General features: G+C 43.5%; 1 long non-coding RNA gene across 2 annotated transcripts; it reads right to left on the bottom strand.

The window, feature by feature from the left end:
* Positions 1-1390: 1390 nt before the first annotated feature.
* Positions 1391-4105, bottom strand: LOC109941603 (uncharacterized). 2 transcript variants are annotated; one of them, XR_002264268.1, is made up of 4 exons: positions 3938-4105; positions 3770-3859; positions 1798-1833; positions 1391-1651 (listed from the first exon to the last, which is right to left on the bottom strand). It is a non-coding gene; the product is annotated as an uncharacterized lncRNA (long non-coding RNA). The 2 variants fall into 2 exon arrangements; XR_002264267.1 differs by having other exon boundaries at positions 3770-4105.
* Positions 4106-17917: the final 13812 nt, after the last annotated feature.

The following is a 17917-nucleotide window of genomic DNA, read 5'->3' as shown; positions in this document are numbered from 1 at the left end:
CGACGGAAGTGGCGCGCCGACCTGGCCCATGGCGACCGTCTTCCTGCCGGTGAACGTGCTGCGGATGTGCGTACTCGCCCCCTGCGCCTCGCTCGCAGAACGTCGAGGCGGTGTGCTCTGCTGGGGCTTGCGGTTGTGGGCGTAGGTTTAAATAGGTGAGGGATGAGAGTTGTTGCGTGCGCGAAATTACGCGGGAACTGGACTCGGATCCCCGCAGCGGCAGCGACAGACTCGAGTCCGTTCGCTGGACTACCAGGCGAGATAATATCTGGTTACTTCTTTCAATAGACTCCATATTACTGCCTACCTTTCTAGACGGATCAGCTTGAACGTGATATGGATCCGATCTGGCTACGATACAGACGCTGCTGATTTGTTTAAGTTTCTTTTCCGTACGAAGATTTCTTCTAGCAACAAGAAAAATCTCTCATCTGAAGGGGGTGTTTTCGTTTTAATTTTTTGTACGAGTTTATGACGTGTAAGTTCTTACTCGAGTATGTTATTGAACGATTTTTTTATTCGTATGCGTTGTCAAGTCTGTTTTTTTAGATTAGCTTCATCATAGCCCATATTAGTTGGAGAACTCCATTTTTTCAGAGAATTTCTATTTTCTTGAGAAAAATGAAAATCTCTTTAAAAAATAAGGTTCCTAAACTAGTCCTTATATTTAATGGCTACTTCTCGAGATAGTGTCACAAATATTGTTTAGGTGTAAAGTTGGTAGTTAGGCATTTTTTAAAAACATTCCTTATTTTATTTTCTCCTAATAAATTTTATAGCAAAATAACATTTTACTTCGATGCAACGAAATCAATCGATTTTCTAAGATACCTATATGGCTCGTAGTCCCCTTATCTGGCATGGCAGTTAAAACTATTTTTCTGTAGTTTCTAAGCCTTGTCAATGGTAGGCTAGCATAACATATTTCAAATCGAACTTTGATCGATTTCTTGAAACTCTTTCATGTCTTGAAACTAGTCAGCGTAAATCACGGATCTGTTACATAACAAAAAATGGGGCCCGAAAATTACGGCGTGAAAATAACGTGCGTCCGATCGTGCACGTGTTCTGGCTCGAGCAGACTTCGACGTAAAACGTGAGCCAAAACAACGTAAATGAGTACGATAGCGTAAATCGTTGATCTGTTTTTTAACGTCGAATGAGGCCCGAATTATGGCGTGAAAATCCTGTGTGTCTGATCGTGCGCGGGGCTCGAGCGGATTTCAGCGTAAAACGTGAACCAAACCAGTATAAATGAGTAAAAAATTAAGCATAAAACGTCAATCTACGAAACGACGAATGAGGAACGAATTATGCCTTAAAAATTGTGCGCATCCGAGTGTGCACGGGATCTATCTCAAACTGATTTCAACATAAAACATGAACCACAACAGCGTAAATGAGTACAAGTTTTAGCGTAAATCATCGATCTCCATTTTGACTTTCATACAAACTCTACATCTTAGTCATTGATTTTCTATGCGTTAACAAAATAAACATTTCTATGATTTACAGAAAAACATAATACTCGTTAAACTATGAAAGGATCATGATAGATACGTCTAATTGATGCATGTTATATCCTAAGGTTGGACAATCTTCACCAGAATCATTAGTTGCATGAAATGACCTCAAATACCGGCCTTCAAAGCTACAAGAAAGAACATAAAAAGTTCATGAATCAAAAAACAATGCATAGACATTAGAAGGTGTTTATCTAAGATGAGAAGGTAATCATTAACTAGAATTTAGTGTGTTCTCTTCGAAAAGAATTTGGCATATAATATTTATACTCACAAAGAAAATGTGTTTTCCTCATAAGAAGCACCAAACCTGCAAAATAGGAAGTGAAGCAACCGTTTATTTGCTTGTCCATTCTTCATAAAATGTGATTCATCAGCTACGACAATTTGGAGGAAAATCATTAAGCCACATCACAATCATTATGATGGTTTTTCCCTAATGGAAGCAAATACAGTCAAACTAAGCCAAAAATTGTCTGAAACCAATTTGAATTGTTTTAGTTTTTCAGGAAACAGAAGGCGAGGTAGTTACATAAAGGCAAACAATTTTAGGAAATAACATGACATCCGAGTTCGCATATTTAAAAATGCTATTAGTAGCTATAAATATGTAAAGATAAACAATTTCAGGAAATAGCATGACATCATGTTCACACATTTAAAAATGGTTTTAGAAGCTATAAATATGCAACATATTTTCCCTCACTCTAATGACTATGTCATTGTTTTCTAAGAAAATATGTAAACCTGAAGGATATACTCATGTTTATCCAAATCACCCATAAAACATGAGGTAAATGAAAAGGTCCAGTGAATAGTGATGGAAACAAAATAAAATTGCATGTCACGAACTACTTTTGGATAATGAATTACACATGGTGAGTACATCATTAGAGATGGACCTATTTGAGTTCGTTGTTGGTGTCACAATACTTACAGGATGGAGGTTCTGCCTATTATAAACGAGCCTACCGCTGCATCGCCAGCATATGGAATAATGAAACAATTCTGGTTAAGACTCAAGAGAATTCAGTGTATGGTGAAGCTTAGAGCAAGGTAGGATAAAACACAAGGAAGAGGAGAGGAAAATACACAGTTGATTTGTATGAGAAGCCCATGATATTTAAGATAACAGAGAAGAAATATATAGCCAACTTCCCGATAACAATTTAATCTTTTGGGAAAATGACAGGTCATAAATGTGGAATAAATATTCCCTAGCTAGATTAACCGATGCTCTACCAATCTGCAGTACCACTATCTACGCAGTGAGGACCGAGAAGCATTTGTTGTTGCCAAATTTGAAGGATGAAAAAGTAGCACATAACGAGTGGAATTATAAAGGCATATATCACACAGGGTGGAGGATAAATGACTAATCCATCAATGCATCAGAACATGCAGTTAGCATCTCCATTACTTTCCTTGCACATGCCTAAAACAGTTGAGTTGTCCTAACAAACTGTAGTGAAATGGTCTATCAAGTATCAAGCAATAGCAAAAATGTACAAGAGAATATGAGCAGATACTGCCTACATCCCAGAATGATAAAAACATTCTGAATAGGGAAAAGTCATACATCCCAGAACAAAAGGAAGATAGAAAAGATGTTCCCCAGTGACATCGCATAGTAGCAAATTTCATGCTGGAAATGAGAGAAAAATATAAGCAAACCAATTCCTTTATTGCAAGCGAACGAAAATAGATCATCCGCCAACGCCACATGCAGATCAACCTCTTCTTAGCTGCCTCTTCAATTTCTAGATATGCATAGTTTTCACAGGGTTAGCGAATCACATCAAGGCTGACCCAATTACAATATACCGAGAAACAGTACATAGGCTTGGTGGCGGGGTGTCTGGATCCGAGGCGGGAGAGCTGTCAAAGCGCGGTGTGAGGCTAGAGGCGGTGGAGGGGGCGGATCTGAGCATTTGAGGAAGACATCGGAATGGAGGCGCTGGATCCATGTCGAGGAAGATGCCAAAAGGATGGTGGGCGAGCGCCTCCCGTCGGTGACCGTTGGAGCCACCATGGTGTGAGGGTAAGCGGTGGGCCCCTTTGGTTGCCGCTCGTGGGAGGAGGGAGGGGAGGGAGGAGACGTCAGGATGCATGGAAATCACTAAGAACCTACAAATCTATGAAATTATGCCGGAACCATACATGAAGTCGAATAGGTCTTGGGGAAGAGGAAGCATCTCTTCTAATGGCTGCATGCCGGTGCAGGTACGACAGAGTTTGCTTGATACCTCGTTGGAGAAGCACGAATAGGAGATGTGGGCCATCACGGCCTCACTCGACGGCGACCTTTGTTGTCTTCTTCCGTCACGACGACACCGCTGGGCGAGGAAAGCAAATGAATCAGATCCATATATCCTCTTGCGTGTAGACGACGAGATGAAGACCACTCCGATCACCGGGAGATGTGCGCCATCGACTTTTGCCTCGCCTTCATGAGCCTTTTCTAGAAAGAGCCACGAATGGGAGATGAGCAGATGTGTATAGCGTCCCCTTCATCAAGGGGAGAGAGACGACGCCGACCGGACAGAGGGTGAGGCTACGAAGGAGTGGGAACCGTTGTGTCAGCGAAGAATTGGCACTGTAGCAGCTATAGTCGGGGGGAGGGAGTCATAGGGTAGGTTATAGTAGGTGTGGGCCCCACGGATATGCTACCTGGTTGGGACAGATAGCGGACCAAACCAAACCTTTGGACTAGGGCTTCTTTTACTTATTGAAAGCTTAGGGCTTCTAATACATAAACTATATATATAATCTAGTAAAATAGGTAAAACAAATTTTAATTTTAGGACAGGGAGAGTATATAACTAATGTTTGAAGTATAATGATTGAATAATATATTATCGATGCTCGAACCAAGTACATTTTATAAAATCTTGATCGCGTTATAAATTAGGGAGTAACAGGGTAAAAACCAGGCATAAATAAGTTATAAGCAATTTATTTATACTTTAATAAACACGCGTTGTTCCAGGTGGATCGGGTAATAATAAAAAATGTATGCATGGGATGCAAATTGATTAGTGCTCTCTCGTAGACCCGTATACCAGATTATAGATCTTAAACTAATAATAATATAATCGATCAACCTAATCTACGACAAAGTATAGTCCCTAATCTACGAGAAATAGCGATCCTTCTCCATTGTGGCCGCCTACTTGTTCTCCTTCTGGTCGCCAATGGGTAAACTGGTGGCGCTTGTCTGTCCGCCTACTTGTGCTGTTGGTCGCCGGTGGATAGAGACCCTTGTTCCTCTTACGGAACTCGTGCGAGAGGCATGGCCAGCGTAAGTCTAAGGTCGATCTCGCTGATGGTGTGAGCCACGGGTGGTGTAGGCGCCGATGGCATGGCCAGCGTAAGTCTAAGGTCGATCTCGCTGACGCTATCAGCCTCGCTGACGATGTCAGCCACGGGCAGTGCAACCGGCGACGGCGTGGCCAGCGTAAGTCTAAGGTCGACCTTGTTGACACTAGCTACAGGTAGTGCAGGCTGCGACGACATGGCTAACATAAGTCTAAGGTCAATCTCGCCGACGGTGTCAGCCACGGGCATTGTAGGCAGCGATGGCGTGGCCAGCGTAAGTCTAAGGTCGATTTCGCCATTCACGCTGATGGGTGTAGGTGGCGAACACCTCTTCTTGATGTTGGGCCTAAACGGTGGGCTAGCGTAGTGCTTCCTCTTGGGGCCTCCATGCGACGAGGAGCTGTCGGTGCAATCCTGCGGTGACTCAGCGGCCGGTGCCGGCGAGCAGATGACGACGATCCCAGATGTGGAGCTACCCTGATCGCTGATGGTGCGACCAGAGCCGGACGAAGGCGTGGGCGACGGTAGCAGGGTGTCAACCCGGCCCACCGTGTCGCTGGCGTTCCCTGCGTCGCACAGGTCGTCGAGTCGGTAAGAGTCCATATGATTTTTTGCTAGCTAGCTACGTGTGCTGGGCGCAGCTTAAATAGGGGAGAGGAGGCATGCAGGGAGGTTCTCAGGTTGCGTGTCTGAGTCCGAGCGAAGTCACTACCGGAATCCAATGCTTTGCCGAGTGTTGCAATCTTTGCCGAGTGCCTTTTGTCGGGCACTCGGCAAAGAAGGCTTTGCCGAGTGCCGCACTCGGTAAAGCTAGGCTCTCGGCAACGAGGCTCTTTACCGAGTGCCGGACACTCGGCATAGGTAGACACTCGGCACAGACTGGTTTGCCGAGTGTTAAACACTCGGCAAAGGGGGCTCTCGGCAAAGGGCCGTCAACGGCCGTCCCAAAGCTGACGGCCGTCAGTCTTTGCCGAGAGCCAGCGGCTGGCACTCGGCAAAGATGATTCTTTGCCGAGTGCCACACAGTAGGCACTCGGCAAAGACTTCTTTGCCGAGTGTCATCCCTAGACACTCGGCAAAGTATATTTTTATTTTTTTGATTTTGTCTCCCAAACTTTTTGTGGTATGTTCCTACACTATGTAGACCTACATGTATCATTTGTGGACAATTATAACAGAGATTCAATCGTTAGTAGATTTAGTTCGTTTATTTGAATTTCTTCGGAAAATTCAAATTTGAACTGCAGGTCACTCGAAACTTGGAAAACCGTGCATAAAAAAATGATATTCATGGTACTTAGCATAAGTTACGACCGATTTCAGAAGCGTACCGGAAACTTCGAGCAACATGCTCACTAAACATGGCCGTGAACTTGGCATCCACGTGTTTAAAAATTGTATAAAACACAAACAAAGTCAGAAAATCATGAAACTTGTCCCCGTGTCATGATATCATATGTATAGACTGTGATAAAAATTTTAGAGTATTTGGAGAAAGTTGTGAGACACTATGTGTAGAAACCTAAGAGGACTACACATGAAATCATAGAGTTTCAATGTGGATCTCTTAGGTTTCTACACATAGTGTCTCACAACTTTCTCCAAATACTCTAAAATTTTTATCACAGCCTATACATATGATATCATGACACGGGGACAAGTTTCATGATTTTCTGACTTTGTTTGTGTTTTATACAATTTTTAAACACGTGGATGCCAAGTTCACGGCCATGTTTAGTGAGCATGTTGCTCGAAGTTTCCGGTACGCTTCTGAAATCGGTCGTAACTTATGCTAAGTACCATGAATATCATTTTTTCATGCACGGTTTTCCAAGTTTCGAGTGACCTGCAGTTCAAATTTAAATTTTCCGAAGAAATTCAAATAAACGAACTAAATCTACTAACGATTGAATCTCTGTTATAATTGTCCACAAATGATACATGTAGGTCTACATAGTGTAGGAACATACCACAAAAAGTTTGGGAGACAAAACAAAAAAAATTAAAAAGTACTTTGCCGAGTGTTAGTAGGTTGACACTCGGCAAAGGAGGCTTTGCCGAGTGCCCACTTAGTGACACTCGGCAAAGAAGTGTACGTTAGACTTTGCCGAGTGTCAGCTCGTCGGCACTCGGCAAAGGATCTCTTTGCCGAGTGTCCCCGATCTGGCACTCGGCAAAGCTTATTTTAAAATAAAAAAAATCTTTGCCGAGTGCCAGATCACGGGCACTCGGCAAAGCGCGTTTACATAGCGCTGGTTTCTCTTCTTTCTCTCTCACTCTCTCACTCACTCATCGCGCCGCCGCCGCCGCCGTAAATCGCCGCCGCGACCCCGCGACCCCGCCGCGACCCCGCCGCGCCGCCGCGCCCTCGCCCGCCGCGCCGCGACCCCGCCGCGCCGCCGCGACGCCGCCGCGCCCTCGCCCGCCCACGGCGCGCCCGCGCGCGCCCACACCGCGCCGCGCCGCCGCCACTACGCGCCGCCGCCGCGCGCTCACACTCGCCCGCGTCCACGCCGCCTCGCCCACGCCCTCGCCGCGAGGCCCTTGCCGCCGTAGCCGCGACCGCGCCGTGCCCTCGTCGTGCCCCGCCGTGTCCCCGCCGTGCTTTCCCTCGTCGTGCCCTCACCGTGCCCCCGTCGCGTCCCCGCCGTGCGTGCCCTCGTCGTGCCCTCGCCGTGCCCTTGTCGTGCCCCCGCCGCCTCGCCCCGCGACCCGCCGACTCGTCCGCGACCCGTCGATTCGTCTGCGACCCGTCGTCCCGCCCGTTGGGTATGATTAAGTTTAATATTGTGTTGATTAGATTAATATTTAGTTTTCTTGTGTTAAATTTATTTACGTGTATGATTAGGTTAATATTGAGTATTGATGATTGCCGGCCATCGTGCCGTTGAATTATGTGTGGATGTCAGCCATCGTGCTGAAAATTTAATTTGCAGGATTTCGAAACCTCCCCGTGCAGGGGAGGTGCTGCCGAAATTTCCTGTTATAGGATGGAGGACCGTGAGTGGATGTACACGGGCCGTAGAGGAAGAAACGATGTCACCACTGAATGGATTAGAAAGACCGATGATTTCGTGGAACGGGCATACGGCGAAGCTGCTAAAGGAGCGAGTCTAGTCCCATGCCCGTGCAGCAATTGTGACAACCGGAAAAGAAAACCAAAGAAGACCATGGTAGAACATATTTGGAAGAATGGATTTACGCCGGGCTATACTCGGTGGATATTTCATGGTGAAGCGCATCGTACGAGAGAGGAGGTGCTGAGACAACGTGTCGAGGATTATGACGCGGATGCGGGGGTAGCGGATATGTTGAACGACTATCAGGAGGCACAGTACACGGGAGGATGTATGGATGACGAGCTAGAGCCGACTGCAAAGGCGTTCTACGACATGTTCGACGTGGCACAGAAGCCCCTTCACGGCCAGACAAAGGTTTCTCAACTGGATGCCATTGGGCGTGTAATGGCGTTCAAGTCGCAGTACAGCATGAGTAGAGACGCATTCGATGGCTTGTTGACGGTTATTGGGAGTCTGCTTCCGGATGATCACGTTCTGCCAAAGAGCATGTACGAGGCACAGAAACTACTTCGTGCACTCAAGATGACGTATGAGCAGATTCATGCTTGTCCGAAGGGCTGCGTGCTATTTAGGAAAGAATACGCGGAGGCAAAGTACTGTCCCAAGTGTAATTCGTCTAGGTTTATGGAGGTAAACTCTGGTGATGGACAGAAGAGGCAGCTCGACATCCCCTTGACAATCCTACGACACCTTCCGTTCGTACCGAGGATCCAGCGTCTGTACATGACAGAGGAATCCGCGAAACAGATGACTTGGCACAAAAATGGAAAACGATACAATCCTGACAAGATGGTGCACGCATCAGATGGTGAAGCATGGAAACACTTTGATGACATTCACCGTGACAAAGCCGAAGAGGCTCGTAATGTACGTGTTGCGTTGGCCACAGATGGTTTCAATCCCTATGGAATGAGCGCTGCCCCGTACACATGTTGGCCCGTGTTTGTTATCCCAATCAATCTCCCCCCTGGTGTGTGCTTTCAAAGGCAGAATATATTCGTGTCGTTGATAATTCCCGGACACCCGGGGAACAAAATGGGCGTTTACATGGAGCCTTTGATCGATGAATTGGTACGTGCCTGGGAGGAAGGGGTATGGACGTTTGACCGAGCTACGAAGACAAACTTCAGAATGCATGTTTGGTACCAGTACTCCATGCATGACTTACCGGCCTATGGGCTATTCTGTGCCTGGTGTGTTCACGGTAAGTTCCCATGCCCAGTTTGCAAGGAAGCTCTCAGGTTCATTTGGTTGAAAAAGGGTGGCAGCGCAAGGAAGCTCTCAGGTGCATGACTTACCGGCCTATGGGCTATTCTGTGCCTGGGAGCAGATGGTGGATAGGTGGTGTTCGGCTGAGTGGGACGAGGTGCACACAGCTAGCCGGGAACGGCGTTTGCAGATGCAAGGGCCCTCGCACCACCAAGGCAGCCGGAGCCTGGGCCAATATGCCGAAGCATGGGTACGCCACCTTTTTATTTCGATATATAGCACTAAGTTAGATATTATTTCTAACTATCTCGTTGGTTTTCGTTGCAGTCGGCGTCACATGGTGGCAGGCCTTGTTCCACCTTCTCGGCCTATGCTATGGCCCATAAGGGTAAGGCGACGTCCGACGTCACCTACAACCCGGATGACGGGCCCGAGGCCTACACCAACCCCGCCGTCTACAGCCGCCTCCATGACTACACCGCCATGGCGCAGGAGGTCCATGGCCCAGACTATGATCCGAGCACCGAGCCTATCGACCCCGATGTGCTCATGAGGGTCGGAGGAGGCAAGAGACATGGGCGGTACTGGATTGCCGACGGGGCAATCGACTCGTCCTCCACTCCCACTCTGTCTCAGGTGAGAGCAAGGAGCACTGGCTCGAGCCCAGCCATTCGACCTCGGCACGACAGCTCACAGCATCGCATTTCACAACTCGAGGTTAGTGCTTCTGTAACTCGTCCTTCCTTTAGTTATATACCTAGTCTTTGAGTTACTATAACGTTGGCTTGTAATATTACAGACCCAACTAGAAGAGATGGAGGCGAGGATAATGGCGGAGCGGGCGGCGGCTGATCAGAGGATGGCGGAGATGTTCCAGTACATGCAGAGCCTTGGCGCCGCACAGGGCATCGCTCCGCCACCTCCATTGTTCCCCCCAGTTGACCCTACTCTCTTCCACACTCCTGTGAGTACCAAAATTGTAGTTAGATGTTTGTAATGCATCTGGTATAACACATGCTATCTCTTCTTTGTGCAGGGCCAATCTGGGGCGGCATCCAACAACCCTCCGGAAGGGTTCAGCCCAACGCAACCCCGGCCAAACCGCCCACCTCCATGAGTCGTTGTTTTAGACTTCACAACTTATGTATAATACTTATGTTTCTGTTTGATACTTATGTGAGAGCTTGCGACGTTTGAGACTTATGTTTGTGTTGAACACTTATGTTTGTGATGGATATTTATGTTTGTGGTCACGGTTTTATGTTTGTGTTGGCTATTTATGTCTGTGATGATATCTGTGATGTATATATGTGATATATATGTGATATTTTCTGTTTGTGTGGATGGAAAACAAAAAACAAATAAAAAAGGTACATACTGGTCACTTTGCCGAGTGTAACACTCGGCAAAGAGGCTCTTTGCCGAGTGTCTGGGTCAAAACACTCGGCAAAGAGCACAGACCTGGGCACCGGCTTAGGTTCTTTGCCGAGTGTTGTGTCGCTGGCACTCGGCAAAGAGGTCGGCTTTGCCGAGTGCCAGTTGAGACACTCGGCAAAGAGCCTGACATGGGGACCCTCCCTGGCGGGCTCTTTGCCGAGTGTCCCAATTGGCACTCGGCAAAGATATCTTCGTTGCCGAGTGTCCCAGTTGACACTCGGCAAAGCCGCCGTCTCCGTCAACCGGCGCCGTAACGGTCGCTTTTCTTTGCCGAGTGCACCCTGACACTCGGCAAAGATCTTTGCCGAGTGCCCGAAAAAAAGTACTCGGCAAAGAAGTCTTTGCCGATGTATTGTTTGCCGAGCCTTCTTTGCCGAGTGTTACACTCGGCAAAGCCTTTGCCGAGTGTTTTTAAGGCTTCGCCGAGTGCTTCCGGCACTCGGCGAAGAGGTTGATTCCGGTAGTGAGTGCACTCCGCGCAGCTATGGTTTTTGAATGAATTTTTATTCGTACGTGTTGTGAAGTTCTTTTTAGATAACTTCGTTACAACAACAGATCTGATCTCTTTCTTAAGGATTAGTTAGATCTGATCGTTTGAACAACAGATTTAATCTAAAACATATCTGTTGTAGAGTGGAACAGCAGATCGTTTAAGAATTAGTTAGATCTGGTCGTTTCTGAATCCGGTGCAGGAATGTGGCGCATCTGAATTCGGTCACTCAAACAAGGTTTAAAAAATACATTTAGGTCCCTGTTGTGTATTGGTGGTACGGCAGGTATCTGTAATTTTACACTTCCGAGGTATAGAGTTAAAATTCCGAATATTCTTAAATCTAAAAATGAAAAAAGGAAAAAGCCTCAAGGTTTTGATCCTCCATCTCTCCAGCAGCAGTATAAATGGTAGTGTAAAGTATTGTTTTATACTGTGTTTGTACTGTAGATTACACTATTTGCAAGGTAGTGTTTGAAATAGGAAGTGGAGTAGGGTTGAAGATAATCTAAGGTTGTGTTTGGATCCACCACTGTTTTTAAAAAAACTGGTTTCGAGATCTGCAATCACAGGTCGCGTTGTATGGTCGATGCAGCATGCCTTTGCCTTCCTTTCCTGACTTGTGCCGGGTGCTGGGCTACTGCAAATGACGCGAGGCAGCAACAAGACCGAGGTCTTGGCGACACGATGGGGCGGAGCTAGGGCCGGTCCTGAGATCTCGGAGGCTCTAGAAGAAAATATATACGAAAACGTTATATATTGTGAGGTTACATATCACAGTTGCTATATTAGTGGCTTTTGGTTATTCGCTTTGGATTAAAATCAGTTGTTTAGACCGCTACAACTATAATCTATAGAGACAAAACACTCGGTAGAAGTTGGTATGAATTAATGCAAAATGAACAAGCTGTTTAAAGAGTGCCTAGGTAGGTGACTCCAATGCTGCAGCTTCAGTACTTGATTTTGCTACCTACTCGTGGAAGCATTCCACGACAGAGGATAACATATTAACACGACAGTCTGCTGCATTGAGGCTCAGTGTTATTTTTTACTTACGGTTTGTTTAAGAAAGTCGCCAGTGAAAAGTCCGATTTTCACTTATCTCTAGCACTGGCAGCACTGAAAAACACCAGCGCAAATAGTTCTAATACTACTGTTTCACGAATCTAGGTAGAAGAAACTGTAGGAGCCGTTGATCTGGAAATCCACGGGCACGGTTAGATGAGCGTGTCCCCCTTTCTTGAGATTAAATCCGTGTCGTCGATCGTCCCGCGGATGAACCAGATGGGACCTCGACATGGGATGTTGTCGTCCATGGATCTCGGATCGTGGGGCTATGGCTGCATACCGGTTGGCTGGAACCTAGATTTAATCTGGGCTGTCCGGATCAGATCGGAAGGCTAAGATCCGAGGATACCCCTTCGGCCAGCACATCTTGCATAAGAGCCCCTGAACTTATTACTAAACAACCCGCCGTCCGTGCGGCTGTAGTGTGAGTCTTGAGAATGTTTCAGTTTAGCCCCTCAGTTTCACTAGTTTTATGCGTGCGGTCCAGTTTGGGGGAAAACCAGATAAATAATTATAGAAAATGATTCTTAATACAAAAATAAATCCAAAACTTGTATAACTCATATTTAATTCATTTTGGCTCCGAATTAATTTATACCAATTGCATTAGACTCATATTAATATTGTTTATCATCTAGTAACTTTATTTTAGTATGAAACATATGGTTAAAATTTATGTGTTTGATTTGTTTTGTATCTACCACTTAAAACTTCGGAAAATCATAACTAATTCATTCTAACCCTGATTCGATCCATTCAAATTGCGTTAGATTTGTATAAATACTTACTACGCAGTAGCAACATCAATTATATCATGTCTCATACTTTTATATTTATTCATCCTATGTCTACTAGATTAGTTCTTCTAAATCAAATCTAACCTGTCAATGATCATAATTTGATTAAAAATATATCTTTGGTCAAGTTATAACTAAAACTAATGTTGAGTTAATTATTTATAGAATATTCTTTCATATGGTGTATATTAATCAATTTATAATATAGTTTAATAATTAAATCACATAGATCTTCCATAAATCACAACTCCTTAACCATAACTCCGATTTTAGTAGTTCTCGATCCCACGATCTCGTAGCAACGCGTAGATTATTATTATACAGTTTGTTCTTATGTTTGGTGTGATGTTAGTTTTGTCTATACCATGTTTGTTTGTATTGCTACGACTAGCAGTGAGGTCAAGAGAACCTGAAGATCATCCTGGTACCTGGAATATCAAGTCCCAGGCAAGTTGTGCCCTTGATCACTTTCATTTATCCAATAATGTTCTTTATAATCATTTTATCATGCATAGGCTTAATTTTGATGGGACCCAATAGGTCACCCTAGTCTGATTATCTTTATACCTTGTTTACCCTGAACTATTTGGGTAGTTTTGCTATTGCTTTATATGGTTTTGGGTAATATTACATTATGCCCATGTTCCGATTATTCTGTTATTTTATTTATGTTCATGTCAAGATCATTATATTATTTTAATTGGAACATGGAGCTTAACTTAAGAAACACGTGCCACCACAAGGGTGGAATGGGACGCCCTTGGCTGACTAACTAGGAAAGCTAGTGGAAGACTACCTTACCCGAAAGGGACAAGGGAAGTAGGGGAGTAGGCATGCAGGGGGGTTCTCATGTTGATTTTGCTGCAATGGCGGTCACACGAGGGATTCCTGCAATTGCTCTTCCCAGAAACTGTAGTTGGTTTTCTGAAGCTAGTGAAACTTTGTAAAGGCCTCGTAGTGGATCCCTAGTCATTCACCTCGTAGTGTCTAAGGGTCTACCTAACCCTGGCGTCATGGGATACACGACTAGGGTATAACCTCTGCAGAGTGTAAAACTGGTATACTAGCCGAGCTCGCGGTCATGAGTAGCTCAGGACTCTCGCATGATTAAATTATGGAACTAAATTCAATTTGTCATTTGCATTGCATGAGATTTATTATTAATTTTGTTCTATTATTATTATGGTTTGGTATTTACTTACATTTAGTAACTGCTAATAAAATTTGACCAACTTATTAAAAGCAATGCTCAACTTTAACCCCTATTATTGATCAGCCTTACACATCACATGAACTCCCACCTTTGGTGAGTTCATGCACATTATTCCCCACAACTTGTTGAGCTATGAGCGTATGTGAGCTCACCCTTGTTGTCTTACACCCCCACAGGTCAAGAACAGGTACCACAGAATGAGGTGCATGGTGGATGCTGCGATGTGTTCGTGAGAGGTCTAGGCTGTCGTCTCCCAGTCAACTTTGGGTTGCTGGATCGTTGTCTCCTTTCGATGTAATTATTTATTTATTTTGTACATAACTCCTATTATATAATAAAGTTGTGACATTCGTTTCTGTACCATGATTCATCGCATGTGTGAGACTTGGTCCCAGCACACCTGGTGATTATGTTCGCATCTGGGTCCCTAAAACCCGGGTGTGACAGAAGTGGTATCAGAGGAAATGTTGACTGTAGGACGAAACCTAGATAGAACTGGACAACCAATACTTACTTACCTTTGCTACTTTGATTCTTATCTAAAATTTTCTTAATCATTTCTTATCTATTTTCGTTTTACTCTGATTATTCTTACCTCTTCTTTCTAAAGACAAATGTGGATTTCACACTTTGAAATCATGTACCTAAAGTGACTTTTAGGACTAGGAGACCTAATCTTAGGAACAAAAACAAAACTATTTTTATAGGTATCTATGTGCTTGAATGCTTGTTCTTATGATACTTGTTTGATTTGGATCTTTGATTGAGTGTGATGAATTGTGGAGTAATGTCCACAATTACATCTACATACACGTATAGGCATAAATAAAAAATCGTAAGATGACTATACAAACTAAGAATATCCCCCTTTAAAATATATCTAGTTTAATAGATCCGTCTTATCTTACAAGATTCTCTCTTATCTTAATAGATTCATCTTATCTTGAAAGATTTGTCTTATCCTAACCACTTTACTTAACTCATCGTAAAGTAACAACCTGGATCTAATCCAAAATAATGAGATCGGATCTAAGTTATATTTGCGTGACTAAAACCACTTGACTTATCCCACCATGATCATGATCTAACCCAAATTAATTGGATCTTATCTAGTCGAAGCTAGTCATACCTAGAACTGATCTAATCTGATAGATTAATCTAACCTAACGAAGGCTAAACTCGAGTTGAGCAAATCTAATGTAAGTTACTTAACAAAAAGGATAATACTGATGAAATAAATGAGACTCTACTCCTATAAAATATATTTTAACTTAATTCACTCCACATTAAGTTAAGAATGACCGACCAACTCGTCCTTATGCAACTACCTTAACCATTCAATGGTTGCATAATCCCTCTGTTTTAACCTAACAGAGATTCTGACTTACCTTCACCCTATAGTCGTTTCCATCTCAAAAGATCATAACATACCCTAACAATATTTATTCTACCGTGGTAGATCTATCTAACTTAAACAAGTCTAATCTAGTTATATCCAATCTGATATAGACCCTACTTAATCTAATATGGTCCAATTTAAAGGGAATTACTTAAACAAGTTAGCTAATACTATAACATAGATTAGACCATATTCATATGAATGGGTTTCCCTAAATTGGTGTCTTAGACCAACTCGTCCGTGAAACCACGACCTAGCCTATGTTATAGGTTTTTCAACCCATTTATCCCAAAGGCAAAGTAAAAGTCTGTTTAATCTACCTACCCCATGTGCCCGCAATTATTATCCCAACTCGGATGATGGCATCTAACACCACGACCGGTGGTCCCTAAATTAGACCCCCCAAAGGAAGCTCGATTATGCCATAGTACACCTATTCTATGTCAACACTCACCTAATAGTTAAAACAAAAATTGTTGTACCCTTGTTTTCTATGCCACACCTGCTAATGGCATGAAGAATTTTATGTGCATAAAAATATACTAATTGGAAGTTACACATAAAAAAAGATACTAGAATTTCATAAAGATAAAATAAGCTTGATATGTTTAACCAAATGATATTCTTAAATAGGATTATATAATCTAATGTGATCTCATCTAGAGTAAATTACTTAATGCTGGAATAAAGGATAAGGTCGTACTCTTAATTCACTTAAGCCCAAAATTGGTGACTTAGATTAACTCGGCCAAACTCGGCCATATACCAACGACCTACACATGCTTGATAAATTGCTTAATCTGTCTATAAAAAAGAGATTCTAATCTACCAGCTTGACCTACATGTTTCCAATGATTTACATCATTTTATCGAGTCCGATCTAACGCAACCAATAGAGTCATGACGAATTTCCTAATCTGACTATCCCCACCTTTTGACCTACATCATGTAGTCTATCTCATTCATAACTATTTCAACCATATGCCCCAACTCTGATGATATACACTGACCTCGAATCAATGAGGCCAAGACTGGAGAAGAAATGATCAACATCGTAAAGGAAGGAGCGAAGTCAAACTCAATCTTCGGATGCATTACCACCCAACAAGGAGTTCTTTCCCACCGTAAACTTTCTTTCCCCTGGTTACTCTTGCCCTAACTTGTCCCTCTTTTATCCTACATAATAAGTAGCTGGAGTTTTGAACCAATTATAGACTAAAAGTTGAATTACAAACCAAACCTTCTATATCCCTTTTCTTACAAATCTCGATCTCGAGGACGAGATTTCTGTTAAGGGGGGTAGGATTTGTAATGCCCAAAATTGGTAGAAGAGAAAAAATATCATAAAATAATAAAGAAATAAGGATAGACTAGTTGAATGCCCGTGCGTTGCAACTGAAATATATATCACGATAATAGAACCATGATGTCAATGTTATATCATGAATCACATATGATCCATGGACCAATATATAAATAGGGGTGTACACTTGGTGTATAAGCCCCTACATAGTGATGGAAATACAAGCTTCGAAACAAATACATGTACTGATCACTGCATTCAGTTCTAAGCATATAAGATTATCTTGCAGGAAAGAGATAGAGGGAACAAACCAAAAAAGCCATTCTCTAGTGGATGTTGCTTACCAGAAGGCAAAATCATCGAAGCGGCCAGCAAACAGGGTCCAAAGTTGACTCCCACAGTTCTTAAATATAATAAAGTGCATTTAGACACATCAAACCATCATAAGGCTCTACTGTCTCAATTCAGGCCTAAAGCACAAGACCCTTGGTAGCCTTCGCCGGCAGGTCCGTGTATTGCTGGAACGGAGTCATGGAAAACTTGGTATGGCTCCAGAATTCAGGCGTGAGGAAGCCATAGGTCTTCATCGGGCAGTTGAAGGTTGCCTGTGCACAACCAAACCAGATGACTTATGAATGACTATGAATAGACATCTACAAGAACGTATGAATTAAATTGCAATATAGCCAAAAGGTTAATACATGCCAACAGGTCAAGTTTTAGAGTAACCACAGAACAGAATTATGTACTTTAGAATTTTCAATACTGCACGACTCGAAGCTAAGTATATGTAAAGAAAGAATGATGTTATGTAGTAAATATTAGCACTTTCGAAATATAGTTTAGAATTTTTAGATACTGCATTTATTCACAAACTAAGTTCTGACGAGGTTCCAATAAGAGCCATTAAGGATGCACAAGCTTAATCTCGTGAAAGAGAAAGTAGGCAGCCAATAGTAAGTGTCTAACCAATAACCCCTATAGACACTACAAGAAAAGCCTAAATTTTCGTGGGCCGGTATATTTTCGTCGGCCGACCCACGAAAATAAGGAAGTTATTTTCGTCGGCCTAATGGCCGA

Source organism: Zea mays, chromosome 8 (genome assembly GCF_902167145.1).
Source record: "Zea mays cultivar B73 chromosome 8, Zm-B73-REFERENCE-NAM-5.0, whole genome shotgun sequence".
NCBI lineage: Eukaryota > Viridiplantae > Streptophyta > Magnoliopsida > Poales > Poaceae > Zea > Zea mays.
The sequence above is the reverse complement of the archived record's forward strand: the minus strand, read 5'-3'. Positions and strand labels throughout refer to the sequence as shown.